At 39.7% G+C, this 16,154-nt stretch overlaps 1 long non-coding RNA gene across 3 annotated transcripts in view; it reads right to left on the reverse strand.

Annotated features, from left to right (window-relative positions):
* Positions 1–320: 320 nt before the first annotated feature.
* Positions 321–16,154, reverse strand: part of LOC111821205 (uncharacterized) — a 151,552-nt gene continuing 135,718 nt past the window's right edge. For all 3 annotated transcript variants that reach the window (XR_002824657.1, XR_002824658.1, XR_002824656.1), the window contains 5 exons: positions 11,115–11,244; positions 3,756–8,993; positions 2,702–2,766; positions 1,749–1,856; positions 321–1,606 (listed from right to left, as the gene is read on the reverse strand). This is a non-coding gene — a long non-coding RNA (uncharacterized LOC111821205). The remainder of the gene's footprint in view (positions 1,607–1,748; positions 1,857–2,701; positions 2,767–3,755; positions 8,994–11,114; positions 11,245–16,154) is intronic.

The raw sequence follows: 16,154 nt of genomic DNA on the forward strand, positions 1-16,154 counted from the left end.
TTTTTCTTCTAGGGCAAAAGATTTAAACAGACACTTCACCAAAAAAGAAATTTAGATGGCAAATGAGCACATGCAAAGATGCTCAACATCATTAGTCAATAGAAAAATGAAATGAAAACCACAATGACATACCACTACACACCTGTCAGAATGGAATATTGGAGATATAAAGTGCCGGTGAAGATGAGAGCAACTGGAACGCTCATATATTTTTGGTGGGACTGAAAAATCGTATAGAAACTTTAAAATGCAGTTTAGCACTCAATCACACTTTCAGGCATTTACCTTTCAGAAATAAAAATTTATGTTCACACAAAAGCTTGTAAATGAAAGTTTATAACAATTTTATTCATACATGAAAAACTGGAAACATCTAACATTTCCATCAACCAACAAAGATAAAAATCTGGTACATCCACACAGTGAAATACTACTCAGCAATACACAGAAATGAACTATTGATTCTTGTAAGAACATGGAGGACGCTTAAATGCATTTTACTAAGTGGAAGAAGTCAGACCAAAAAGGGTACATATTACATAATTCCATTCATATGACATTCTGGAGAAGTCAAAACCATAGGAATGGAGAACAAACCAGTGATTTGTAGGGTTTGGACATGGAGCAAGGGGTAGACTACAAAAGGGCTGTCCAGAGAAATTATTAGGGTGCTTGAACTGATCTGTATGGTACTAGGGTGGTAGATACATGACTCTATGCATTTGTCAAAACCCATAGAACCATATACCATAAAGAGTGAATTTTACTGTATGTAAATTAAAAAGAATTAAAATTTTAAAAGCAATAAAAGGATATTTTTTACTTATTAAATTTGCAGAGATTTACAAAAAGAGAGAAAGGCCATGATTTAGGGATTATATGGAGCAGTATTCACATTCATACACTACTGATGGTAATGTAGTTTGTCCAACTGTACTGAGGAGAATCCAGCAATACCTATTAGGTGCCCTAGAAATGCTCCATTGTTCAACCCAGAAATTCCAATTCTAGGAATTTATTCTAAAGAAATAGAGGTACACACAAAGATTAATACACAATGAAGTTCACTACATTTTAATTTTATAGGCAAAGTTGGTAACATCCAAAATGTCCAACAACATGAGGTCATCTAATAAAATTTTGTTAGATCCATATGAAATAATACTATATAGCTTTTAATATTGTGTTTTCAAAGAATATTAATGATGTGGAAATATGCTCATGCTATTCCAAGAGAAAAAAGATTTAGAATAAAACAATACATACAGTATGATGTCAATTGTTTTAAAAATGTGTTTTTTATAAAGACTGAAAGGACATACACTCAAATGTTACTAGTTATTGTTTTCTAGGTTATAAAATTATAAGTGTTCTCTACTTTTTAATTTAAACTTATCATCTTATTTTTTTTAACAATGATTGTCTGTTAGTTTTATCATTGAGCAAAGCATTTTTATTAACAACAACAATAAACAAACAAGTCCAACCAGTCCAGTCAAACCCATGATCTTTTCAGTTGTTATCTTCACGCAAAAGGTCACACTGTTGTCCACTGGATACCTGTCCTCTTGCTCCTTCATGTACTGGAATCCCTGCAGATGAATACCTGCTAAAGGGAGAGTGAGTGGCTGCATCCGTCCAAGAGCACAAAACCTCTAAAGTAAACTGGCCTAGTCAACCAGAGGCTGAAACTGGCGTCAATCTCCATGACATTAGGAACAGATGTCTTTAAAAGCTATAATGCTCACCTTATGTAATTGGAAGTTTCCCTTCTTCTAAATCTCTTCCATAAAAGAATCTTTCAAAGCCTTTCTCCAAAGCAGCTCTTCCTTTTATTTTAGATATTGTAGCATGCCCTGAAGAATGACAAATAACAGGTCCAAGGATTGACCTTTTATTGTACTGTTTCCATATGCCAGATGTGGTGTTTGGTGAGGCCTGGAGTCATTCTGGAGCCCTGGTGGTGCAGTGGTTAAGCGTTCGGCTGCTAACCAAAAGGTTGGCAGCTCAAATCCAACAGCCACTCCTTGAAAACTCTACGGGGCAGTTCTACTCTGTTCTGTAGGGTCGTTATGAGTCGGAATCTACTCGACAGCAACAGGTTTGTTTTTGGTTTGGGAGCCATTCTGTTCACTGTCCTGTCCATCCTTTTTTTTATGTTTATTTTTGAAGTGGGCTATTCAGTACCATTTGTGCTATCTCCTTTCGCCTTGATCCCTTTAACATCCTGTCACTATACCAATGAGTTTTTCTAAGTTGTCAACCTTGTTCTGGATTGTTTCTAAATTGGGGCCACCAGATACCTCCACAAAGGCAGTCCTACCTGAGAATACTGGCTGGCAGTGACTCGCACAAGTATCAAGGGAGATAGTGCAGTAAATCTTATCTCCAGTACACTAAAAAAAAGTTAAGGATTTATGAAGTGAGCCTCAGTTCTGACTACATTCCAGTAGAGGATTTTATGGCCTCTCTCTCTCACTTCTCTCCTCCTTACAAGCATCAGAGAGATGTCAGATTTGCTTCTGTAGGTTTCTAGCCAATGAGGCTGAAGTTAACTAGTCCAATATGCACTCAAAATGTCAAGCATTTATGTTACTCCAGTATGGGATTTCGTAGCCTGCCTTTGCCTTCCTCTTCACCCTCCTCTCTTCTCTCCTAATATCCAGAGGGCAACATGGGTGTCACTCCCAACAACACTTACTAAGGTTTTCTTCACTTATTCACAATAAAGCTCATCCCAGATGGGAGGTGTTGCAAGTAGGTAGCCTGGGGGAGAGGAAGGAAAGGAGATCTGTTGAAACTCATCAGGGTAGGGCAGAAGAAGAAAAGGAGGCGAGATCCAGAGTAAGGCATCAGAAGCTGTGACCAAGGATATCCTGATGATGCACTGAGAATGTATTTGAAAGCCCCAGACTTTCCACTTCCCCCATGCCCTATCCTGCTCATCCCCAACAGACACATAAAAAACTAACCAGGACTCCTGATATTGTTTACTACTAAGCCATAAGTTCTCTGTCCTTATATCACATATGTCCTAAACCAAGTCTTAATCTCTGATGACCAAGTCAGAAGAAAATGGGAAGCTTGGATGGGGCAAGCCCTCCTATTAGTATTTCTTGATCAGTTGAGATATCAGGATTAGATCCTTGATCTGGGGTTCCTAGGATTGCTGCCTTGGCTACAGCTTCCCAGTGGCTGCTTTAAGGTCAACTAGGGAGTGGGAATCCCGCTGATCCGTGTAAGTATTACCCAACTGCAGAGGTAAGTATAACAAATTCAGCCCCCAACCTGAGCATTCTTGTCTGTTTGGATCTTAAGAGCTGGGAAGAAGGAAGTGGTAATGAGAGAAGGAGGTGACTCTCAATGTCATAGATATGAGCTTTTATTTGCTTTGCTCAGCAATGTCTATCTTAGGTAGGGGGCTGAAGGAAAAACAAAGATGATGAGCACAGGGATTGGAGTTACTTTCAAATTGGCTGACTGCTCTCCTTCTGTGAAGCTGGAGTCTTTCGTTGCTGAAACCCAAATGTATCTCTGATGGCCTACATTCCAGCATGGGGGCCCAGCAATTTTTGACTCTTGGAGGCCTAACAAGGCATGTACTACGTAATATTTTTCAGATTTATTTTTCCGTGAACATGGGGTGTTTTTCAAGGTAAGTAATAATTCATATACATACGTACATGAGTATAGTACAACTTCTGAAAAGAGAAATGAGGAAAGAGGGGGCTAAACATGCAGTTGAAAACAGCAACCTGTGTTCCTTTTGTTGAGTGATGCTTTGTGAAGCTGAGATGAAGAGAGGCTGTAGTCATCCTCTGTTGCTTCTTCCCTTTTTTCACCCTCATGTGAAGTCTTCTACTAGCTTCTCCTGCTGGGGAATAAATATAAACCAGCCCCCATAGGAGGACATAGACTGTCTCAGGGCCTAGTAACTCTAACACAGTGGTTCTTAAACCACTGTTGGAATATTGACTCGTTTGAAGAATGTAATGGAAGCCATGAACCCTCTCCCCAAGAAAATGTACTTACAAGAAAAATGTCTGCATGCAATGTCAGAGGGTTCAGAGAAAATCTCTTCTCCTAAGCTTTACCCTCCTGCCCTTAAGGCAATCTCTCTGCATCAACTTCCAAACCTCCTCCCCAACAGTACAGAGAACATCTACAATATGGGCCATTAAACTGGATGTATCCTAACCCTAGAATGACTTTACAAAGTAGTTTTGTTATTCACTGATTGATACAAGCTTTCTTTTGTCCACCTTTATCTTAAAAGCTGAATTAAATAATTAATAGGGCTATGTCTTGTTCTAGTTAATTAACATGTGTGTTTTTAAAGTACTATGCCTAGTTTCTTTTAAGGGCAATACTAGCTCAAGTCAGAGACTTAGAAGCTAAAGTGTATCATGGAATACAGTCAACAAAAGCTTGTACTATGTAGTGAACTTAGTTCAACGTCAAGGGAAAATTTTGATTTAAAGGAAATCTTTTCATGCCATTTCAAGCTGACCAGCCCACTGCTCTTTCAAAGGAGTTAGGAGATGGCCACAGGAGTCCAGCCCACTGCTCTAAGGGCCAGCAGCTCCCCTAGCTGTCCTCACCAAGGATTGTTGCTCATTCTCCCACACCTGAAATGTGACAGACCCAGAAGGAGTAAATGTATAGCACATAGCAAGGTGCCAGGTACAGAGCAAGCACTCAGTAAAAGAGGTGGAGGGTCATTTTACCTGGGCATTCTGCCAGCCAACACCTCAGTGCAATGTGCAAACCACTGCTTTTGCATCTTATAACAACCACACCACTCTTCTGAGGCTCATACTACTAGACAACTACAGCTCCTCCTCTCTTGCATTTACACAGTTGTTATGTGTCAACCTCCAGATAATTCTTTACAGTCACTGAAGCCTTTTATACCTGCCCCATAGTGTTTGTTCTCAGCCCACCTTCTGTTATAATCCTGGGTTACTTCGATAGCCATGTAAATGACCATCTGACATCCTAGCTTCATAGGTTCTTGACCACTATACTTCTGGAATCATAACATTCCAAAACATACTCTCTGATCACAGCTCCCATCATGCCAGTTTCCCAATTATCTGAAACCCATCTTGATTTCACATCTTGATCTCCTTGCTGACCTTACTTCCTACCCTACCCAGCCTGGATCGTCAAATCCATTTCTATGTAATTCCTCTCTTGCTGTCAACCCCTCAATCAGTTAAGGTTAGCTCCAGGTACCCAAATGGTATTTGTGGCAATGACCCAAGACTGTATTTTCTGACAATTTCTAATCCAGTTTCAAACTAATTTCTCACTTTAATACCATAAGCTCTCCTGTTAATGTCCACACTCTAGCCAGCCTTTTGGCCTATATATTCCTTAGAGACTGGTTCATACCCAAACCCCTCTGGTCATCCTACTCCAGCAAACTGTTTTGTTTTGTTTTTTTGACCCTGGTCAGCTTCCTCTCTGTCATTCACCTCTGCAATTTCTAATCTTCACCACCCATGTGAAATTCCCTTCCTTAATCCTATCCCTATCTCTATGCTCTAGTGAAGAGGTAGTTCTTTTTATCCACCTGTGTTCTAGAGCCGTAAGTTTCACTTTCCCATCCTCACCTGAATCATCTCTTAGGCTCTTATTCCATCTGTTATCATCTCTCTCTCCTATATCTACAAAGACTCCCTTCTCAGTTCCTCCTGCTCATGGTCTGAAAACACACTCAATTTTCTCCCATATTAAAAGGGAGTTTATATAATTCACTGTGGGGCCTTGAAGGAGTAGTTTAACCTGTATTCTAGTTGGCATATCTGTAAACAGAAAGTGGAGCAGTAATGACTAAGCACACCAAATAAGAGTAAGGAAATAAGAGCCTGGTGAGTGGTGATCAGGAAAGCAGAGGCCTACCTGTAAATTCAGGTAGGGGTATAGCTGGGGTAAAGTTGAAAGGGGAAGACTGTGAGTACCAGCCACAGTAGCAAACCCCAGACTGTGAGGATGAGGTTCCTGATCAGGCAATGATCACTCTGGTCATAGCCAAGGAGCAACTGGCAGCAGTTTTAGAAGCAGCAGCAGCCATGCAACATCTGCAAGTAGCCAAGACTAAAATGCAGGCATAGAAATGGTGTACTTCATGGAAGACACAATATTAAATATGACATACGTGTGACACACGTTCAGCTACTCCCCCTTGTCCCACCCTCTACAGACAACACTAATCAGTTATAACCGTCTTTCGCACTGAGCTGGAACCTGGCTTCAGAATCCATTTTAACACATATTCCAGGCTGGCACTCTGAATCAATTGGAGATGGCACTTGAGATGAAGTCCATCTGCTATCCTTGTACTAGACAGAAAGGTCCCCAGTAAAAAGAATTAGAAAATAGGAGTAAGTTTCAGGAGTAAACATTCTGAAGAGAGCTTGGACGTTGTAGACAACAGGCGGGGACAAGCTGAGCCCTTGGAGATCACAGAGCAGGCGCCCAATTAATGTCTGTTGATGATTCATTTTTTCATTCAACAAACATTTAATGAGGCCTACAATGTGCACTGGTTAGGCACTGGGAATACAAAGATGAATAAGGCACTGTCCTTGCCCTTAAGGAACTTAGAGTCTGGTAGTCGAGAGCCATAGACACGGACAATGATAATACAATCTGATAAGTGCTAGGACACTTAGCAGGTTGTATTATATCCATCCGAGTAGGATTTCTTCGGAGAAGCACCCCTCCAGGTTGCTGCTGGATCCATGAAGAGAAGCCTGAGTCCTCCCAGTCACCAGGGCATGTTGTTGTTTCTGTCACATGGTGAGTGTCCCAAGAACTAACAATAATAATAATAGATGTGATTTATAGTGTTTATAACATACACTTTACAAATATCCTCATGGAACTGTGCAAATTAATTATTATATTACAGATGAAGAAACTGAGGTTCAATGAGGTTAAGTAACATGGCTTAGATTACTGCAGGTTTCAAATTCAGCTTTGACCAACTCCAAAGTATTTTTTCTATGTTTTTATGATAACTTTTATTCAGGCTTAATGCAACAACTTTTCAACAGCTTTCTATTTGGAACTAGGAGCAAAAACAGTAGATTAGTGATAAAGGCATGGACTTGGACTAAAGGCTCCATCTAGTTTCCCACCCTACCTGGCAAAGAGAAAAAAATGCATAGAAGTGACTTCACACTAGCATACCATTAAAAACCTTGAGGTCAGCTTTTCTTTCTTTCTTAACCTCAACATCCTCAGGGACTACTCAAAATATAAGCATCCCTAGTCAACTATATTCTTTTAATCCTTGTCATGGTCAACACCATTTTCAGTACCAACAATAGTTTATTTATCATTCAGCATATTCTAGGCCTGTTCTAAACAATTAATATAAATAGTCCTATTAAATCCTTACCTTTCCCCACCCAAATTGTTGCAAACACATACTATTATTATCTGTATTTTACATAAGAGGAAACAAAGTCCCAGAGAGGTGAAAAATCATGATCAAGACTACACTGCTTGTGTCAGAACAGAGTTTTGATCCCAGGGCTGTCTAGTCCCAAGGCCCACACTCTTACTGTACTGCTTTGTTATCCTGCTCAGGGTTCCCTCTCCCAGCCTTACCTCCTCCTGCTGTTCTCCAGGCTGGCCAGGTGTAAAAGAGCCTCTGAAAAATCCTGTTCTACTTAAATATAATATCTCTACTTTTCATTCTAGTCACAGAAAGCTCATTCTCTGAATCCCCAGGGTCAATATTCTGAGTCTTATATGGAGAATTTCCCAAAGAACATTGCTTTGAGAAGAGAAAATAAATACTAGGTATGTTTAGGTTTTTAATTATTGAATATATTTTTTGCTTGGATGGTTAGTCATAAACATCTTCAAATCCCTAAGCAAAATAAAACAGTTGAGCCAATAGCAACTAAGATCCTCTCTTTTCTGAGTAGATCTTAGGTATAAAACAGCCACTGAAAAGTAAGCATCCACTTTTGATAAAACAACCTTGGGAGACATGTAGCAGGGAGAGTAAGGATGTCACTGACGAGAAGGAACAGGAACTTAGGAACCTGAACTTAAGAACACTATAATAGGTCTGTTGCTGTTCAGATGGCTTCCTGAGAACCAGTATTTCTCATATGGCTCTCCCTAAGAAAAAATCTTGCAAAACCTGTGCATCCAAGCCCTGGTCCAAACGAAACCATTAACATATCAACCATCACTCGCATCCATCTAAAGAACATGAGAGGATCTTTCATCAAGGCCAGGGGTAAGAGTAGGGGGATGCACATTTGCCAAGTCAGAAAGCTTTGACTTTTCCCTCTCCATCACCCTAATTTTCCCCTAAGTTCTATTACGTCTGCATTTTTATAACCTCTTAAATACATTCCCTTTTGTCCACTCCCACTCCTTCTGCCTTAGATCATTTCTCATCTTAATAATTATAACTAATCTCCCTGTCCAGATTCCTGAGTCTTCCAGAACATACTCCACACTACCACCAGAGTGACCTTCAAAACTCTTAAACTTCTTAAAACTTTGCAAAGTCTCCCCTTTACCCTCATAATGAAATCCAAATTCTATGGAATATTATATAAGGATCTATATCTGGCCAACATTTCCAGCCTCATTTATATTATTTACAGTTCCTCCAACACATCATTCTATTTCCAATGTCCATGCCTTTGTGTAGAAGATTCTTCCCTCTGTTTCTGCCTGGTCAACCTTTATTTCTTTTAACACTCAACTTAAGAATCAGTTCCTCTGACCTCTGACATCTCCAGACCCAGTCAAATGATTTCTCTTCTGAACCCCATAGTGCCTTGTACATACCTCTATTGTAGAGCATACCATACTGTTGTAATTATCTGTGTACTTGTTGATCTCTCTCACTAGACTGGGAACTCCTTGAGGGCAGGGACTGTGTCTATTTCGTCTCCATATCCCCATCACCCAGCACAATGCCTGGCAGCTCAAGAGGCAGCAGAGAGGAGAAGCTGAAGATGCAGGAGAGAAAACAATAAAGTAATATTCTTAAGTAGGGACACAATACATATATGCTGAATGAGGTGAAGCTGTAGAGAAATGTATTTCAGTTCCATCCTGCAGAGAGATGCCAAAAGAAGAAATGTGTTGACTCATGAAAGAGTTCCCCATCACTAAACGTAATAATCAGTGGCTAAAGGATCATTTGTTGGGAAATTTATAAAAGGACTTGAATTGGGGTCAGATAGAAATAACCTAGAGGCGTGTTTGGGATAGGAGACTCCTAAGGTCCTTCCATCCTTGAGGTTCTAAGAAATCTACAACTCAACTTTTGGCATGATCTCAAGAGAAGCCATCACTCTGACCCTAAGCTCTACATATTACAGACCTATGAGTAAATGGTGACTCCCAGAGTGGTGTCAAGTGCGGAGGCCTCACTCCCATCCATACTGCTTTGATTGCAAACTTATAACATAACCCATTCTCCAGTGGCCATCTTCCCAGTTGACCTTTGGGCATGGAGGTTCACAAGGCCAACAACAAAAAGAAGGACCTCGTGAGCCAAAGTATCTTCCACCACCTGCTACCTAAAGCTTTACATTTCCTCCTTAAAGCTATAGTGCCTTCAATCAATGCTTCTTAAAATGCCATTTAATCTCATTTGGAAAGATATTGTAAACTGGTATCAAACAAGTTTATACTGCAGAGTAGATTAAAGCATCCTCCCATCCAGCACCTCATGAGATCTTCTAGTCCAACCTTCCACCTTTATAAACCCACACAAATAAAATAAATACATGCCTCTAAAATACCCAAAATTTTAACTCTAGCTGTTTCTCCCACTGCAAAATAAGGAGGTTGTATTGAATAATCTCCCATATCCCTTTTACTCTGGATATTCCATAGATCCAAAGAGTTTCTGAGCCTATGTTTTACACCAATAAAATAGACACATTGGTGGTATCTATTCTTCCTATTTTATCAGGTTGTTATAAAGGTCAAATAACCATGTTTATGAAACGCTTCTACAGAACTATAAAGTGCTATACTAATTTAAGGAATTATTTTTGGACATTAAGCTATATGAGAGGAGTTCAAAGAAGTATGCTCTGCCATTTATTATGAGTTACCTTAGTAAAATTACTCTACGTCTCTGGGATGCCTCACAGGGTTATGGTGATGATCAAATGGGAACATGTGAAGCAGGCACACAGTAAAAATCATTTTCACTTTCCCTAATTGAAACCCTCTTAGAATCTCAGGAATAAATGAGATCTTCAAGTGCACGTAGTCTAATCTCCAATTCTATGCAAAGAGATTCTCAAATTTTCTCTCAAATGGTCATACAAACCTCTAGGTATCACTTTCAGGAGCCCTTTCATCTTAATGCAATTCTTAAATTTGCTTCTCCATTATAATTAAGACTGACTTCAAAAGCAGCAAAATCGACTGTCCCTGACTCCATAAGAAATCTGAAAACAGACCATCAAATCCTCCTCCCTTCCATAGAGTTCTCTCCTCCAAGTCAAATAGTTCAAATTCCTATGATGAATCTCATAAGGTCTAAGTTCAAGTCCCTCTGTGTATCCTGGATGTTCTTCTCTAGCTCCCTCTTGGAGAGTTGCCCTTAGAATTGAAACAAAACCATCAAGTGAAACAGGATTCTTATCTCCTTGTATATAAATATTTTTCCAGTGAGAGCACAAGTGGTTAGCTCCATATTGGAAAGTCTGAAGGTCTTCAAGTAGCTACAGATCTTATAAACAGTGAGTGAAGCACTTCTAAATGGGAAAGGGGAAGGCCAAAGAGGTGCTGACAATACTAAAAACAAATGAATTTCCACATAATTTTCCAAATGTTAGCCCTCACCTCTATATTTGCCCAAACCAAGGATATACGACATTACAAACATTGCAAGCTTCCAGGGCTATCTGGATGAGTCCTAGTATACACAAATGACATCTGTACTTTTTCCACCAGATTCTCAGTTCCTGAGATATTTGCCTATTTCTTTCAGAAGCTGGCAATTAAAGATTAAAGGTAATAAGTGTATTATACGTACACGTGCGGAAGTGCGTACACACACACACACACACACACATATTACCAAACATCTGAATGGAGACACATACCACATTCATGTATGGGAAGATTATAAAGACGATAGCTCTTCCCAAATTAATCTAGAAATTCAATGTCATTCCAATAACAAATCCAATGATATTCGTGATGAGAACTTGACAAGGTGTTTCTAATGTTCACCTGGAAGAATAAGTACATGAGAATAATTTAAAAATTAAAAAAAATAAGAATTAAGGACTGGCCCTCCAAGATAAAGTTATCAGTAAAAACTAGACATATAGGGAAGGACAGCACCCACATTCTCTCAATACAACCATAATTAAAATACAATCATAAATTTTAAAAAAAAAGTAGTTCTAACCAGAAATCCTCAACATGAAGCATCACAATAAAGAACTGTTAGGTCAAAAAAGAAATGTAAATTATTATCAAATGCTATTTAATAAACAACAAAGTAAGTACACTACATATAAAAACTTCTGGATTCAACCAATACTATATATACAATACTGTATGTAGTATGGAGCCCTGGTGGCACAGAGGTTAAAGCGATCGACTGCTAACCAAAAGGTTGGCAGTTCAAAACCATCAGTGGCTCCACGGGAGAAAGATGTGGAAGTCTGCCTCTGTAGAGATTTACAGCCTTGGAAACCCTATGGGGTCACTATGAGTCAGAACTGACTCGATGGCAGTGGGTTTGGTTGGTATATGTAGTATAGCTTTAAATTCTCTTATTATAAAATAATGAAAACAACATATAATGAAAACTTACACAGATAAACAAAATAAGAAATTAAAAAAAAACATATAAATCAGGTTTGAAAGAGAGTACAATAAAATAAAAAATTTCCTCCAGAAAGGAGTGTAATGAATTTCACTTAATGTAAAATATGTTGAAATGGAAAATGTTTTATTACATATATATTTACCACAATTTAAAAGAAAAAAAAACTGGAAAAAAAGGCTTCAAGGGCAGACAGCCTTATACTTCTTTTTAATTTCTAAGAGGAGATAATTTCCACATGACATAAGACGTGACAAATATAGAAATATATGCAAAACTAGCATGACCTCAATGCTAACACCCATCAAAGATAACACAGAGAAAAATACAAACCCATTTCATTTTTAAATATAGATTTAAAAAATCCTTAAAACAATACTATCTGATCAATCTCAAGAACGAGTTACTGTCCATTCAATTCTGACTCATGGAGACCCCACATGTGTCAGATTAGAACTGTGCTCCATAGGGTTTTCAATGGCTAATTTTTCTGAAGCAGACCACCAGGTCTTTCTTCCAAGAAGCCTATGCATGGACTCGAACCTCCAACTTTTGGTTAGCAGTTAAGTGCATTAACCTTTTGCACCACCCAAGGACTTCAACAGTATAGTAAAATAATACAACAATATGACTCAGCAAAAAATATATTCCAGTAATATAAGGATGACTTGTATTAGAAAATCAAGTCATAAAAATAATAAATCATGTAAAAGACAACACGACAATAGCAAAAAATAAGACATTAATTGATAAAAATCCTCTACCCATTAAAAATAAAAACTACTTCTGGACTAGGAATAAAAGGAGCCAAGGTGGTGCAGTGGTTAAGTGCTCAGCTGCTAACCGAAAGATTGGCAGTTAGAACCCACCAGCCACTCTGCAGGAGAAAAGTTGTGGCAGTCAGCTTTCTGTAAAGATTAAAGCCTTGGAAACCCTATGGGGCTGTTCTACCCTGTCCTATAGGGTCACGATGAGTCTGAATTGTCTCGACAGCAATGGGTTTGGGTTAAACTAGGAAAAGAAAATTATTTCCTTAACCTAGTAAACCATAATACATCATTCTTAACTAAATAAGGATGCCTGCTACCATTAATATTAAATGTTGCTCAGGAATGCTTATCCAAGGTGATACTGTATAAACATAAACGTTTAAATAGTGAAAAGGTGACAAAACCCTTATTTGAAAATATGACTATACAGCTAGATAACTAAAGAAAATCAACAAATTTCTACAACAGTAGCTTAGTAAGATGGGCTAAGTTTTCATTATAAACCAACTTAACAGTTTAGAAAATGAAGAAACTCATGCATAATACTCCAAAACAAACAAAAAAAAAGTACCATAACTTTTGAGGGTGATGAAAAAAATTAGAAATAGCTAGTAGTGATGGTTGCACAACACAGTGAATGTTATTGATGAATTGTATACATAAAAATGGTTGAAATAGCAAATGTTTTGTTATACATATTTTACCACTATAAAAAAAAGTACCATAAAACTATCCCATTCAACAAGCACCAGTATGTGAAGGAAAAATACTTAGCACTAAATTAGCCAGACTCTGTGGTGGGCATTTAATCTATACTATTTACCTTTCCCCAAAACCTTGAAAAGATGACATTACCACAACTTCAGATATGAAAAGCACATAGTCAAAATTCAGCATTTCTGAACAGACACTTAACCAAAGAAGACATTCAAGCGGCTAAAAGACAGATGAGGAAATGCTCGCGATCACTAGCCATTAGAGAAATGCAAATCAAAATCACAATGAGATACCATCTCACCCTGGCACTACTAGCACAAATCAAAAAAAACAGAAAATAACAAATGTTGGAGAGGCTGTAGGGAGATTGGAACTCATATGCACTGCTGGTGGGAATGCAAAATGATACAACCATTTTGAAAAATGATATGGTGCTTCATTAGAAAGCTAGAAATAGAAATACCACATGAACCAGGAATATCACTCTTAGAAATATATCCCAGAGAAAAAAGAGTCATCACACAAATAGACATATGCACGTCCATGTTCATTGCTGCATTGTTCACAATAGCAAAAAGATGGAAACAACCTAGGTACCCGTCAACAGATGAATGGATAAATAAATGTAAACACAGCAGAGTACTGTGCAACGAAAAAGAACAGTGATGAATCTGCGAAACATCTCACAACACGGATGAATCTGGAGGGCATTATGATGAGTGAAATAAGTCAATCACAAAAGGAGAAATATTGTATGAGATCACTACTGTAAAAACTCATGAAAAGGTTTACACACAAAAAGAAACAATCTTTGATGGTCATGAGGGAGGGGAGAGGTGGGGATGGAAAAACACTGAATAGACAATAGGTAAGTGGTAACTTTGGTGAAGGGTAAGACAGTACACAATACTGGGGAAGCCAGCACAACTTGTGCAAGGCAAGATCATGGAAGCTCCATAGATACATCTAAACTCCCTGAGGAACTGAATTAGTGGGCTGAAGGCTGTGGGGATCAAGGTCACGGGGAACATCTAGTTCAATTGGCGTAACATAGTTTATAAAGAAAATGTTCTATATTCTACCTTGGTGAGTAGCGTCTGGGGTCTTAAAAGCCTGTGAACAGCCATCTAAGATACTCCACTGGTCTCACCCCTTCGGGAGCAACCAAGAATGAATAAAACTAAAGCTACAAGGGAAAGATTGGTCCAAAGGACTAATGGACCACAACTACCACGGCCGCCACCAGACTGAGTCCAGTACAACTAGACAGTGCCTGGCTACCACCACTGACTGCTCTGACGGGGATCACAATAGAGGGTCCCAGACAGAGCTGCAGAAAGATGTACAACAAAATTCTAACTCACAAAAAAAGACTAGACTTACTGGTCTGACAGACACTGGAGAAACCCCGAGATTATGGTCCCCAGACACTTTTTGGCTCTGTAATGAATTCACTCCAGAGGTTTACCCTTCAGCCAAAGACTAGACAGGCCCATAAAACAAAACGAGACTAAAGGGGCACACCAGCCCAGGGGCAAGGACTAGAAGGCAGGAGGGGACAGGAAAGCTGGTAATAAGGAACCCAAGGTCGAGAAGGGAGAGTGTTGACATGTTGTGGGGTTGTTAACCAATGTCATAAAACAATATGTGTACTAACTTTTTAATGAGAAGCTAGTTTATTCCGTAAACCTTCATCTAAAGTACAATACAAAAAAAATTCGGCATTTCCAGAAGTTCCTTTAGAGAAGGGGCCATGTAATTATGGGGCTGGCTCTTGACTACATGGTGGCACTACACAGGGGCTCTAGGGCCAGGGGGTGGCACATGTACGTCACAGGCCATAAGGAAATTGCCAGCCACAGGATCCTCCTCAGCACGGTTCACTCGCCAAAAAGTCAGTGGGTTTAATGGCATGGGTTTAAATAAGCATCATCTGTTCACTTGCCTACATGCGTGTTCTCCACTATCCATTCTCTACAATGAAGCCAGGACAATATAAAATGCAATATCTGATCATGTCTACCACCACCATAAAGTGGACATCATTATTAGCCCATTTCATAGATAAGGAAATAAGAAAACAAATAAATCACTCAAAAGGTAAATACATTGGAGAAGCACGTCAAGAATGAATAAAGGATAGAGTCCGGCAAGATGGCGCTCTAGGCAGAAGCACCACGCCGTCCCTTCACAGCAAAGATCCGAAAAACTAAGCCAAACAGAAAATCAACAATCCTGAAACCCTAGAACATCAGATGAAGAGATAAAGAACTCAGCCGAACACCAAACAGAGTGAGAATACTGAAAGAGAACGGAGAGCAAGGAGAGATTCATGCAGAGGTCCCCTACCAGGTAACGCAGCGTGGATCCACCATCTTGGACTCCTATCAGAGACCAGCAAACAGGAGTACGAGAGAGCAGCCTCATGGAGCATCCAGTGGGAGACAAAACAGCTGGTAATTTGCGGTGTGTGCTTTCCCACCCCCCACCCCCTTCGCCCCGGCTGGGGCTCCCCTGCTTCCCGTGGCCAAGGTCTCTTGGCTGGGGGGCGCCGGTTGCTTGGATTCCGTGTGCCCGGGTGGGTGGCTCTCTGGGTGCCATTTGTTGGCTGCGGGTGTTGCTTTTTCTGCTTCTTTTGGTTTCTCGCTTGCCTCTCGCTGCCTCCCCCTCCTTTTGCTCAGGTGCCTGACTCCGAGCGCCATCTTTGCCCTTTCCTGCGGGGCCGTGGGGCTACGTTTGGGCATGTGGCTGCTTCCAGGTCTGGGCAGCTGCGCTGGTGAGATCCCGGGACCTTTGTTCGTTTGCTCCTCTGCTTCCCG

This window comes from Trichechus manatus, unplaced genomic scaffold, assembly GCF_000243295.1.
Source record: "Trichechus manatus latirostris isolate Lorelei unplaced genomic scaffold, TriManLat1.0 scaffold00070, whole genome shotgun sequence".
NCBI classification, from domain to species: domain Eukaryota; kingdom Metazoa; phylum Chordata; class Mammalia; order Sirenia; family Trichechidae; genus Trichechus; species Trichechus manatus.